Source organism: Procambarus clarkii, chromosome 11 (assembly GCF_040958095.1).
Source record: "Procambarus clarkii isolate CNS0578487 chromosome 11, FALCON_Pclarkii_2.0, whole genome shotgun sequence".
In the NCBI taxonomy this organism is placed as follows: Eukaryota; Metazoa; Arthropoda; class Malacostraca; order Decapoda; family Cambaridae; genus Procambarus; species Procambarus clarkii.
This window is the reverse complement of record NC_091160.1, coordinates 22,260,267-22,273,461: the sequence shown is the minus strand read 5'-3', so window position 1 is coordinate 22,273,461 and position 13,195 is coordinate 22,260,267. Positions and strand designations below refer to the sequence as shown.

General features: G+C 38.9%; 1 protein-coding gene across 1 annotated transcript in view; it reads left to right on the top strand.

The window, feature by feature from the left end:
• Positions 1-13,195, top strand: part of LOC138363588 (cell adhesion molecule 1-like) — a 606,342-nt gene that overhangs the window by 344,728 nt on the left and 248,419 nt on the right. The gene's annotated exons all lie outside the window — the stretch shown is intronic.

Genomic DNA, 13,195 nt, shown 5'->3' with positions numbered 1-13,195 from the left:
CAATATTAGCGCTGTCATTTCACGAAATAACACGCCACCAAATATCTGTGGGTGTGCATGAAACCGCTGACTAAGGCTTAACTGAACTGAGCGGGGCTCGTGAACTCGCAGGAGTCAACGCCGCCGTCTTGACTGGCTTTGTTTAAATCACACTGCACTAGTATATTTAATGAATCCACTGGTTAACTGGTTCATCCGGTACTAAGATGACCAAATGTGGGTTCAAAGGATCAAATAATCCGTCATCCGGTTCGAAGATGACCAAATAATGTAGGAACCGACCTGTGAGATTTATATTTATTTAATTTATATGAATTTATATTTACGTTAATTTATATACTTCGATAGCAATTTGTATAATGTTAAGTGGACTGTATTTCTGCAATAATCTCATAATCTCACAAATCGATCCTCTACACATTAGGGGGGGGGTTATATTTATATATATGCAGCCAATCAAACTACAGTATTAACTACATACATTGAAAAGGTTCCTTATCTTATAGTACAGCAGGTTAGTCCACCAGGTATAACTAGGGTGTAGACACCAAATTATCCTCTTTGAGGTAGCTTCCATCACCCAGTAACTGGTGCACAAAATCTTGCTTCCTCGTCTTGACCTGTCAAAAGTGCGCTAGCTGTGAAGCCAGAATCCTATATATGACAAGCTATATCAGAGAAACTGTACATGGAACATTGAAGACCTGGCTTAATTACCTTTAGTTTGAGGCTTCCACGTGCTCTAACCGGCTCACCCTATATAATGACATTAATGGCCATAAATGAAAGATACATGGGTTTCGGAAAGAACACTTAACTTGAATTTGTTGACAGCGTGTTGAAAATGGTACACCTTTAGTTTCCATAACACTACGTCCAAGTAAAATTAACAGGAGCCGAATTTGCTCCCGTGTGAGACTCTGGTCTCGTATAAACAATGGCAATGTCTAACACTCCATACTACTGACGCCTGGCCGACATTGTCCAGATATGATAGGAGCCAAATTTGCTCCACACGTCTCGGAGGTGACACAACAATGGCTGCCCTCCTTCCTCACTCTCACGCCTGGCTTACATTGTCCACATGTCAGAAAGTGATAGAAGGGTCACATTTACTCTACTTTAATATTGATAATTAACACTTTCGCGCTCTCGGCGCTCAAAAAAAATCAATACCCCAGATGCTTTCGGCACTTCGCGCGCCTACGCGGTAAGACCGAATAAGTGTACACTCTTTTGACTGTCCTGACAATAATTGAAGGCGCACGTATTTAAATTTGGTATCACTGTGTTCGCAATGAAATTGTCTATAAGAGCATACCTATAAAATGCCGCCCAAGCATAAGGAGTATCAACACCAAATAAAAAACTATGCAGATCACTCGCCGAGAGCGCCAAACAGCAACAAAATGTTTCCACTCTCTTAATGGTTGCAAAGCCTACAGTTGTCCTACATCGCTAATTTTGGTATCATTGGAATCGCAATAAAATTCTCTACACGGACATATGCATATGAATGTTTAATATAGGTAATTGCCCACTTGCAAGAGTGTGTGAAGTGGAGAGTAGTTAGCCGCGAGCGCACTGGCGAAAACACAGCGGGGAAATCATGCTTGGAAAGTTTATACATTTATACGTTTCCTGACCCTACTTTTCTATGTACGTATTTCTTTTTTATACCAATGTGTTCGCAATAAAATTTTCTATAAGATGAAATGTATAACATTTGTACAAAGCATGTGTAAGAGAAGCGCCAAATATAGAACCACGTCGCTCAGTATGCGTTCGCGGCAGAAACGAACGCATTGTTTTCGTTCTTGATGTTTGTCATGTTTATACATGTTGAAACATTTTATAATTTGTATGACAGTGATCGCAGTAAAATTCCCTACACAGACATATACATAACACATACAAATATTTCCCACGTGTCGGATATATCAACGGCTAAAGGGAACCCACTACCATACAGCCGCCACACCCAGAGCCACACCCGCCACACCCCCAAACATACTTTGTGGGTTTTTTTTTTTACTCATAGAAGTTTATGTGATATAATATTCATTCTGGTACCAAACAATTTGCAAATAAATTCTCTACAAAACGTATATAATATAACTTCTTATAGATGATAAAAAATTCCAAATAGGTGTACTTACCCTGTCTATGTTGATTGAAGATCAACAGTTGAGCATTTTTTCTTCACTCCACCATCTTCAGGCTTCTGATCCTGAAGTTGCTCATCTGATGTTTCTTAGGTGGAGTGAAGCTGTTGCCGGTGGTTATTTTTTCTCCACCCAAAATATCTTTCTTCGGTGGTACCTTGTGTAGCAAGGCGCAGCGCACAGTGCCACATCACAAGTTTTACATCCATATATCACGTCCCTCCTTTTGCCAGACTTGAAACAAACACGGCATCTTCTTTTTTTTAGCCAAGTGTACGAGTTCATGCGTCAACTTGTAGTTGAGACGTTGTTCTGAATCTATAATTCTTGTATTTCTTGGATGCACTGGAGGAATATTGCCTTCTACAGGAACCACCAAACTTGTAGTAGAATCTTCTATGAAATCAGAAACATCAAGTGGTTCTATGTCCTCAATGTCCATTTCAGAATTTGTGGTTGATGAGTGGGCTTGAGGTGTTGAGGTGAACAGAGGACGCCTCGCACCAGATGGCCCGGGTGTTGAAACTGCCGCGTCAGCAGGAGGAGCTGCGCTGGCATCTATGTCGGGAACATGTGGTATGCTTGTTGTTGTTGGCCATTCCTCGCTGTTCCACGCCAATAAGGCTGAGTCACAAGGCTAAGGCCAATCTGAGAGTACCCCCATCCATTTCGGTTAAAAAATGGAATTTATAGAAATATTTTTTCGATGGACGAGAAAAGTAGTCTGTTATGCGGAATCGTAAGAAAAAACAGTGACGAGTTATCTCTAATCTAAAGCGCGAAAGTGTTAAGTTAATTTATATAAGATGTTTTATGATGGTAAAGTCCAAAGACTAATGTATTTAAGAACAATTCCCAGCAGAATAGCTGGTGAATTATAATAGTATGTGGTGATGATATCCCGTTTTCTATAGACGGTAATTCCACTACAAGTTACGTTTTCTATGGGTAACTTGTTTATACAACACAGCTCTTATCTGTCTGTATGATATTATTATTAAATGGTGTCGGATTTTCCGACACGTTACAATGACGAAGACACAATAGTGAAGATGGTTAGTGATGAAGAGACTGTAGTGAAGATGGTTGCAGTGAAGAATACACTGTATTGAAAATGGTTACAGTGATGAATGTTATACTCAAATTGTATGTCCGTTGAGACAACCAATCACAGGCAAGTAGGCCTCTGACGTCATGCCAGACAGACAGTCACCAGCCGTGCTCCCAGCAGGCTCAGTATTCCCGACAGACTCAGAGTAGGTGGACCTCGCTGGTCAGTTATACACCTTGCTGTCTTAGTCAATAAAATTACAGAAATGCCTACTGTGTATAATATTCAACCCCACAAGGCAACGAATACTGGTAGCAGCAGTGGGATCCAGAATTATTTTTCTGGAAACGAAAATTCAAGTTCCCACATCGCCTCATGTTCCAGTCGCCACCACTGCCATCCTGCCACCCAGGCATCAAATATTGTGCCAGTCCGGGGTCCTGCCATCAACCACTAATCCAGGCCAACGTCTCAGAAGTAAAGGTCAATATTTTCCTGTGAGAACGCTAATTCATCAGTGAGAGAAGGGAAGCTTCCCGCGCCAACCATTTTTGAATCGCGTGCCAATGGGAACCTGCACCACCAACACCACCCCCGCCACTCAAGCCGACACCATCAAGCTTTGTAAGTGTTCTAGCTACTTAAACCGTGGTCAGTCATCGTCTCAAGTATCAACTGATCATCGTATGTGTTGTATTGTTCCTTGAGAATAATTGGTGGACTGCAATTGTTTGACTAAGTGTCGCCACCAGCATACACACCTCGCCACTTCGCTACCTCCCACCATCGCCACCATCCCCCTGCTGCATCATTTTGCGTGAACTTCTGCCTAGTAAATCGTGCTTCATTCGCTATCATCGTCGTCGTCAGAATTTATCTTCGCGCTTCCAACATCATTCTAGTGTGGGATCTCCTGAGCTTCGCGCCACTGCCGCTAGGAGCGCTGCCGTCACACTAGATTGTAAACAAACCGTGCATGTGCCTCTTCACACGTCTTGTTGCCGTTTTTTCGTGTTGGCTACTGTTATATTGCAAATCCTGCAGCCCTGAGTTAAGTAATTAGGAGCTAAGATATCGTGTGCTATGTTTTAAAGAGGTTTAACTTAAATATATCCACAACATCAAATGAAATAACCATTCAGTGACTTGTTAAATATTGGAGCTGGTTCAGTTCTCCACTCCCAAAATTTCCCTGAGTGATTTCAACATTCATGCTTCTCACAGTAATTTCATTGTGCATAAATTGTGTTAATGGTGATATTAACAAATTCAAAGTCAAGAGAAGTAAGAAATTCTTGTTTTAGTAGCTGTTAAAGATTTGTACAATATAATTCTTTTTAATTCCTCCAGGCCTAAAATTTAAATTTATTTCTTCAACATTTCATATTATAAAATTTTTTACCATAGCAGCTATATACACATATGTATCCAGTTTATGTGCTACATCCATATTTCTTGCATTGCCACTTGTTGTGTTGAATCATTTTAATGAAATTTTGCAACTGTACTTTCCAGTTTTATTTTAATTGCTGTGCTTAGCCTGGTTTAATTCATTTACATGCTTCTAATTCCAGCCATTTTAATGAAAGATTGCTAATTTAATTCACAATTTTGCTTGTTCTTAATTATTTGTTGTCTAGCCCAATTTAATATTTTTATTTCTGCCATTTTCTTACTTTAGCCAAGATGATATTTTTTTTGAGTGTTTATTTTTGTGTATACCATTTCTGATGCCTGGTGCACTTAATTATAATCTGCGTTCAAACATTCCTTCCACGGCTGTGACAATGCCTACCACTGTTGAAACTCCTTCAGACTCAACGGGAGCAGTTGCTCGTCCCAATGCCCAGAGGTCAGCTCAGGAAATGGCTATTCCTCTTTTTGCTGGTGAATCCCCTTATTAGAGTCATGGTTTAGTAAGGTTGAAGCGAAAACAGTTGCACATTTTTCCAAGCCTACTGATGAAGAATACTTGGCAATTGCACGGTCAGCTGTGGACACAACCAAAGGGGATGCACGTTTTGTTGTTGATGAGAAAGCCATTGTTAGCCTCCAGTCTTGGTCTGAATTTAAGGATTTCTTTCGCCGGTGCTTTGTTAACAAAGGCGACCTCGACCCATATAGGTTAGTCAAGAAAATTGCCAATGCCACCATGCAGCCTGGTGAATCGTTTAATGCGTTTACTAGCCGTCTCGATCAGTATCTGTATGCCTTAGTGTCTGCTATGAATAGTTCGTCTTGGTTAGATAAAGACCATGATAAAGATCTGTCCCCTGAGGCTATGGCCAAGATGATAGCATTTGGGACTTTAATGCATTTTGCCCCAGAGCATACTAAACCGATCATCGAGCAACAAAATTTTGGAGTTAAACATGAAATTGGTGAAGTGTTTGAGGCTATTAACAATGCCGTCAATAAACTAGCTCCCCGAAGTGCTCAACTGTTGCCACCCTCTGATACTGTAAATGTAGTAACAAGCTCTCAGCATCCTCCCACAAACTCTCAAAACTCTTGGTCGCAGAACCGTACCCATGCTTGTAGCCCCCAGTCAAATTCGCTGCCTCATAAGTTGCCGAAACGCCATAGTCCACAACCATCCACTCCCTCATGTTGGCATTGTGGTAAGAGTAACCACCTCACAAGGGACTGTTGGCCCGCCCCTAGATCCTCACCCCCTAGACAATTCTCTCAGTCCCCTCGTCAATATAATCATTCTAGGCTCCCATATTGCAAGTACCATAAACAAGTTGGACACCACACTGCGGATTGTAGAGCTAGGCAAAGGACATCCCCACCTCGTAACTCCCACGGTCAGTCTTGGCGAGGCGCACAGTGTCCAAGACATTATCAGAACTCGCGTAATTACAACTCCCAGCACAGCTATAATGCAACTTCAAATTATAATAATCGGTCACAGAATGCTGGAGTTCAGAATGTTCACTCCATGTCGTCGGGAAACCCCAAGGCCATCTGCTAACTAATTCAAGCTAGCCAATCCTAGTGCCCTCCCTGTGTATTCAGTAGCTACCCAAAATAGATTTGGACACATGACAGAGGAGGACACTGACTCTAGACCAGTTGTAGATGTTGACGGAACCACAGTGAATTTGACCCAGACGAGACGCAGATATCCCAGACAACATAAGTTACAAGTAGTAACTTGTCCAGTCTCAAGTGATGGTCCCCTTGTCTCATCCATTGTCCATGGTAGAGTTTTAAAAGTTTTTCTTAACTCAGGTGCAAAAGTTAATATTGTCAAGCCCTCAGCTCTTAGAGACATTGAAGGTAAGCACCCTACTACTTTAAAACAGTCACACATACCTTTTCTAAGTGGTATTTCAGGAAATAAAGTGAAAGTTCAGGGTGAAATTGACCTCCCACTCAAGTTCAATGATGTCACATTGTCTATAACATGTTTAGTTGTTGACATTATTCATTTTCCTGGAGACATTCTCTTAGGTCTGTACACCATGATTGATGAAAATATTGCATTGTTTCCCCATCATTGGAACATAAGTATCAAAGACCACGTCATACCCATGTGTAGCATGTATCGACAGGGCCATGAGTTCCACCTATTATCAGACTATGTTAATTTTCTTCACACCCGCCTTGCTAGCGTAGGTTTGTCAGATCCTTGTCGTGGTAGCATACCCGAGAAAACAGGCACTCGATTGAAGCATCGTAGTTGTGCAGTTGTTAAGGAGAGTGAGTATCGGGACTTTCTGGAAGGGGACGCCCTAACGGATTCTCGTTGTCTCGCTCGCCTGGCAGCTTCCATCTCTGAAGTCAGTGGTTCCACGGCCACTGACACTGTGCTGCACCCTCATTCTCTCACCAGAATAAGAGTTAAGGTTCAGGGAGTGCCTGAGTTGTCGGATGTGATTGCGGAAAGTGAAACATGTAAAGTGAATGGTACGTTTGTTGAACCCTCCTGGCACACAGTGCAGAATGGTACTGTTACGTTGTATATTGCAAATACTAGTAATGCCAACATCCATCTCCAGTCTGGTACCCATGTTGTAGATTTTGCCCATTATTCGTTACCGGTGCGAGTTGTGGATGATGTCTCCATGGATCATACTGTTTGTACTCTTACACCAGGAGAACGGGGATCTCGGCCAGAGGTGCAAGCGCAACACCTCAGTCCAACTGATTTTCCTGACTCTGTAGCTCAGCTTTTGGAAATTTTGAACAGGAATAGAGCTGTTGTTGCTCTAACAAGAGAAAAGTTAGGTCTCACTCCTCTTAGTACACTTAGTAAAATTCCATTTGAACAAGGAACTATGCCTATTTATGTACCAGCTTACCGTCTTCCCAATTCTCAGAGAGCAGAAGCTGATAGACTCATAGAGGAAATGTTACAGAGTGATGTAATTGAATCAAGTAATTCGCCATGAAACGCTCCATTGATTCTTGTACCAAAGCGAGATGAGACTTGGAGACCTGTAATCGATTATTGGAAGCTTAACAGAGTAACGATAGCTGATCGTTTCCCACTTCCAGTTCTAAATGATTTGTTGCAAAGTATTGGTCGAAATAAAGTATTCTCAACGTTAGATTTGTTGCAGGGATTCTGGCAAATCCCCCTTGATGAGGAAAGTAAACAATAGACAGCCTTTAGTACTCCCAATGGTCATTTTCATTTCAAAAGAATGCCATTTGTTTTGCGGAGTAGTCCAATAACCTTTTCACGGCTCATGACAAATCTATTTCGTAGATTGATAGGAAGTACGCTTCTAGTTTACCTTGATGATCTCATAATCATGTCCCAAGATGTTCAGACTCATTTCCAGAACCTTGAGAAAGTACTTACAAAGCTTGCTGAAGCTAATTTAAAAATAAAGCTTGCAAAATGTTCATTTTTAAAGGAGAAGATTAATTTCCTAGGTCATACAGTTACACCTTCAGGTATTACATTGAATGAATAAAAAATTATTGCAGCCCGTGATTTTCCAATGCCTCATGTCGCAGAAGCCGTAAGACAGTTCACAGGTCTTGTAGGATTTTATCGTTCATTTATTGCTGGATTCTCTATTATAGCCGCTCCACTTTATAAGTTGCAAAGAAAAGATGAACCCTTGTTTGGGGAGAGGCCCAGGATCAGTCATTCAAAAAACTCAAGGCAGCCTTGATTTTGTCACCTGTCCTTAGGTACCCAGAGTTTTCTAAAACTTTTACGTTGGTTACAGATGATAGTGACATAGGTCTAGGTACTGCATTACTTCAAACAGAAGGTCACAGAGATCACGAAATAGCTTATGCTAGCCGTACATTATCTAAAGAAGAGAAAAATTATAGTGCAACAGAACGAGAAGCCTTGGCAGTTGTCTGGACACTTAAACATTTCAAGGATACAATTTATAGTTACCCAGTTCATGTTCTTACTGATCACCAACCATTAATTCCCTTGTTCAAAAATAAGAATCCAGTTGGAAAGTTTGCTAGATATTTGCTCACAATTCAAGAATTCAATCCCACATTTGGATATATTCCAGGAAAGCAAAATGTTGTAGCCGATGCGTTTTCTCAACACGTAGCTGCAATTCAGTTAAATTACCCAGCATTAGATGCTACAGTAGTCGAGATGGAACAAAGACAAGACCCCATATGGGCACCCGCCATTAAATTTTTGACTAAGCAAGACACTCGCCCGATTCATAAACCGCCAGTACCATTGAAAGAATTAGTTATGTTGGACAATTTACTGTGTAGAGTAGTAAAGCTAGGGACAGCCCCGAGGAAATGTTGTCAGTTAGTTGTTCCAGCTGTCTTGGTACCAACTGTGTTAAAAATTATCCATGATGCTCCCGCAAGTGCACATCCAGGAAAGGATCGTACACTCCAACAAGGTCGATTGAAGTATTTTTGGCCAAAAATGGCTAAGGAGATTGCTCATTATGTTGACAGATGTTTAACTTCCTTACAGCACAAGGGACATGTTTCAGGACCTAATCCAATTCAGGTGTACCCAGCAACTAAAGCTCCTTGGGAACGAGTATCGATGGATTTGTTGACAAATTTTGTGGAAACAGAGAAAGGGAACAAATATTTGCTTGTAATGGTTGATAATTTTTCACGATATTACAAACTAGTTCCTATCCCTAACAAAACAGCAGAAACTATATGCAGTGCATTCCATGACCAAATAATTTGTAGATATAATATGCCTAAAGTAATCCTTTCAGATAATGGTCCAGAATTCAGTAATAGTATATTAACTAGCTTGTGTGATTTATATAACATTAAAAAACGTAGTATCATGCCTTATCATCCAGCAAGCAACGGATTAGCCGAATGTACTAACAGGAAAGTGATGCGAAAGTGATGCCAAAGTGCCTTGAGAGTCACATTGAATTTTGATAACAACAATTGGGATGATTTTATACCCTTAATTCAGTGTGCTATAAATTCTTCAATTAATGTTTCTACAGGTGACACACCTCACGCTATTCTTTATGGTACAAATAAGATCCTCCCTAATGAATTGAGTAACGTACCTCCTACTCCCTTATATAACGTAGATGATTTTGTTCAAGTGAAGCGTAAACAAATGCAACTAGTATTCAAAAAAATACGTGAACAACTGTCCAAAGCAACAGCCGAGTTCACTCTAGCAAGGAATGCACAAGCTAAACCCAGTAAAATAACTATTGGATCTGTATTAACTAAGAAATTTTTGGGCCCATATAAGGTAACCTAGCTTATCAAAGGTAAAACGTACAGACTTAAGAACTTAGTAACAGGAGAGTATATAATTGAACATTTAGACCACATGAAGTTAGCTAAAATGACTGTTGATGAGACTGATGAGGAAGATGACAATGAACTTACCCAGACATATCCTCCTATTGGGACACCACCTTCTGTGGTTGACAGACCACTTGATGTTCGGCAACCCCATACTAGCACTTATAATCTTAGATCTAGACCTCTCGTTTCAACCGTACTCACCACATGTCCATTGGCTAGATGTTAACGAGGTTATCTCTCAAGATGAATTGAGTGCACTCTGCAGTTATTCTGTTTTGTTTTGCAAAATTCACTTGCAGTACTTCCACCACATGTGTCTTATTATTACCATGTGTCTTATTATTACCATTATATATATATATATATATATATATATATATATATATATATATATATATATATATATATATATATATATATATATATTAGTATATTTTGGTAGCAGTCTTTCCTGTAGACATATATTATTAAATATGACCGAAAAAGTAAGATTAATAATTCTAACACGAATTTTCTCAATCTTTTGTACATTTCTTTTCACTGTTGGTGGTAATTCAAAAATCAATTCTCCAAAATTCATTTTTATTTCTAGTCTGATGTGACACTTGAGCGCGTTTCATAAAACTTATTACATTTTCAAAGACTTTAGTTTAAACATACACAACTGAATAGAACTTACACATCTCCGATTTGTTTATATCTACATTTGAGTGAGGTGGATGGGGTGAGGTGGTATTTAATAAGGTATTAATTTCATCAACACAAGACAGAACACGAAACAATGGGTATTGAATAGAAGTGATTGTAGAAAGCTTTCTACAATCACTTCTATTCAATACCCATTGTTTCGTGTTCTGTCTTGTGTTGATGAAATTAATACCTTATTAAATACCACCTCACCCCATCCACCTCACTCAAATGTAGATATAAACAAATCGGAGATGTGTAAGTTCTATTCAGTTGTGTATGTTTAAACTAAAGTCTTTGAAAATGTAATAAGTTTTACAAAACGCGCTCAAGTGTCGCGTCAGACTAGAAATAAAAATGAATTTTGGAGAATTGATTTTTGAATTACCACCAACAGTGAAAAGAAATGTACGAAAGATTGAGAAAATTCGTGTTAGAATTATTAATCTTACTTTTTCGGTCATATATAATAATATATATATATATATATATATATATATATATATATATATATATATATATATATATATATATATATATATATATATATGTATATATATATATATGTATATATATATATATGTATATATATATATATATATATATATATATATATATATATATATATATATATATATATATATATATATATATATATATATATATATATATAACTGAAAACTCACACCCCAGAAGTGACTCGAACCCATACTCCCAGGAGCCACGCAACTGGTATGTACAAGACGCCTTAATCCACTTGACCATCACGACCGGACAAAATGAGGTGATAGCCGAGGCTATTTGAACCACTCCACCGCCGGCACTCGGATAGTAATCTTGGGCATAGCATTTTACCAAATCACCTCATTCTTTGGGGCACACGTGAGGAACACAAATGCGAACAAGCCTGAATGGTCCCCAGGACAATATGCAACTGAAAACTCACACCTCAGAAGTGACTCGAAATTAAGGCGTCTTGTACATACCAGTTGCGTGGCTCCTGGGAGTATGGGTTCGAGTCACTTCTGGGGTGTGAGTTTTCAGTTGCATATTGTCCTGGGGACCATTCAGGCTTGTTCGCATATATATATATATATATATATATATATATATATATATATATATATATATATATATATATATATATATATATATATATATATTATAATGAATTTTTTTTTCTCAATTTTATTTTGTTATAAATTAGATGCCATTGTTAAGTCTACTGCCATTTGTATTTTTACAGTGCTTGTCATAAGAGTTCATTAATGTTCTAGCAACCACATTGTGGCCAGTGAATCCTGACTGCTATCACGCAGATGTAAGTCTTCTTGATCCAGGTCTTGTATATAGTTTGTAAATATATTGTACATTGGTCTTGTAAATATATTGTACATTAAAAAAAAATCATTATCTAATCTTAAAATTCATTTGTGGTTGTTAGGTCAGAACTTTGTTCCATTAATGTAATAATTATTTGATTTTGTATTGTTTCAAGCACATGCCATTACCACATGTTAATAATTTGGTTTAGGCAACACCTTGAGTTGTATTGTTCATATCTGATAAGTAGACATACACATGTTTTTAATAAACTGGATTAATTAAAGCACTGTTACCATGATTTTCACCTATTATGAACAATTTTTTGGTGCATATGCCGAGGTGTTAGTATTATGCACACTTGATCTTCATATAATGTTTATTATGCAAATTTCACATGTAAGCCATTATTAAATGCCACCGAGGTCCTTTCAGTATCATTGTAACTATATAGCTAGCCAGAGCTTGTCGACAAGGGACGTCGACTTGGTAGCGTGTCCGAGCGGTGTTATACTCAAATTGTATGTCCGTTGAGACAACCAATCACACGCAAGTAGGCCTCTGACGTCATGCCAGACAGACAGTCACCAGCCGTGCTCCCAGCAGGCTCAGTATTCCCGACAGACTCAGAGTAGGTGGACCTCGCTGGTCAGTTATACACCTTGTTGTCTTAGTCAATAAAATTACAGAAGTGCCTACTGTGTATAATATTCAACCCCACAAGGCAACGAATATGAAGACACTGTAGAGAAGATGATTACAGTGATGAAGACACAGTAGTGAAGATAGTTACAGTGATGAGGACACTGTAGTGAAGATGGTTACAGTGATCAAGGCACTGTAGTGAAGAAGGTTACAGTGAACAAGACACGGTAGTGAAGATGGTTTCAATGATGAAGACACTGTAGTTAAGATGGTTACAGTGATGAAGATACAGTAGTGAATTTGGTTACAGTGATGAAGACACAGTAGTGAATTTGGTTACAGTGATGAAGACACAGTATATAGATGGTTACAGTGATGAAGACACAGTAGTGAAAGTGGTTACAGTGAAGACAAAGTAGTAAAGATGGTCACAGTGAAGAAGACACAGTAGTGAAGACATTACAGTGAAGAAGACACAGTAGTGAAGATGGTTACAGTGATGAAGACACTAAAGTGAATATGGGTACAGTGATAAAGAACCTGTAGTGAAGATGGTGACTGTGATATAGAC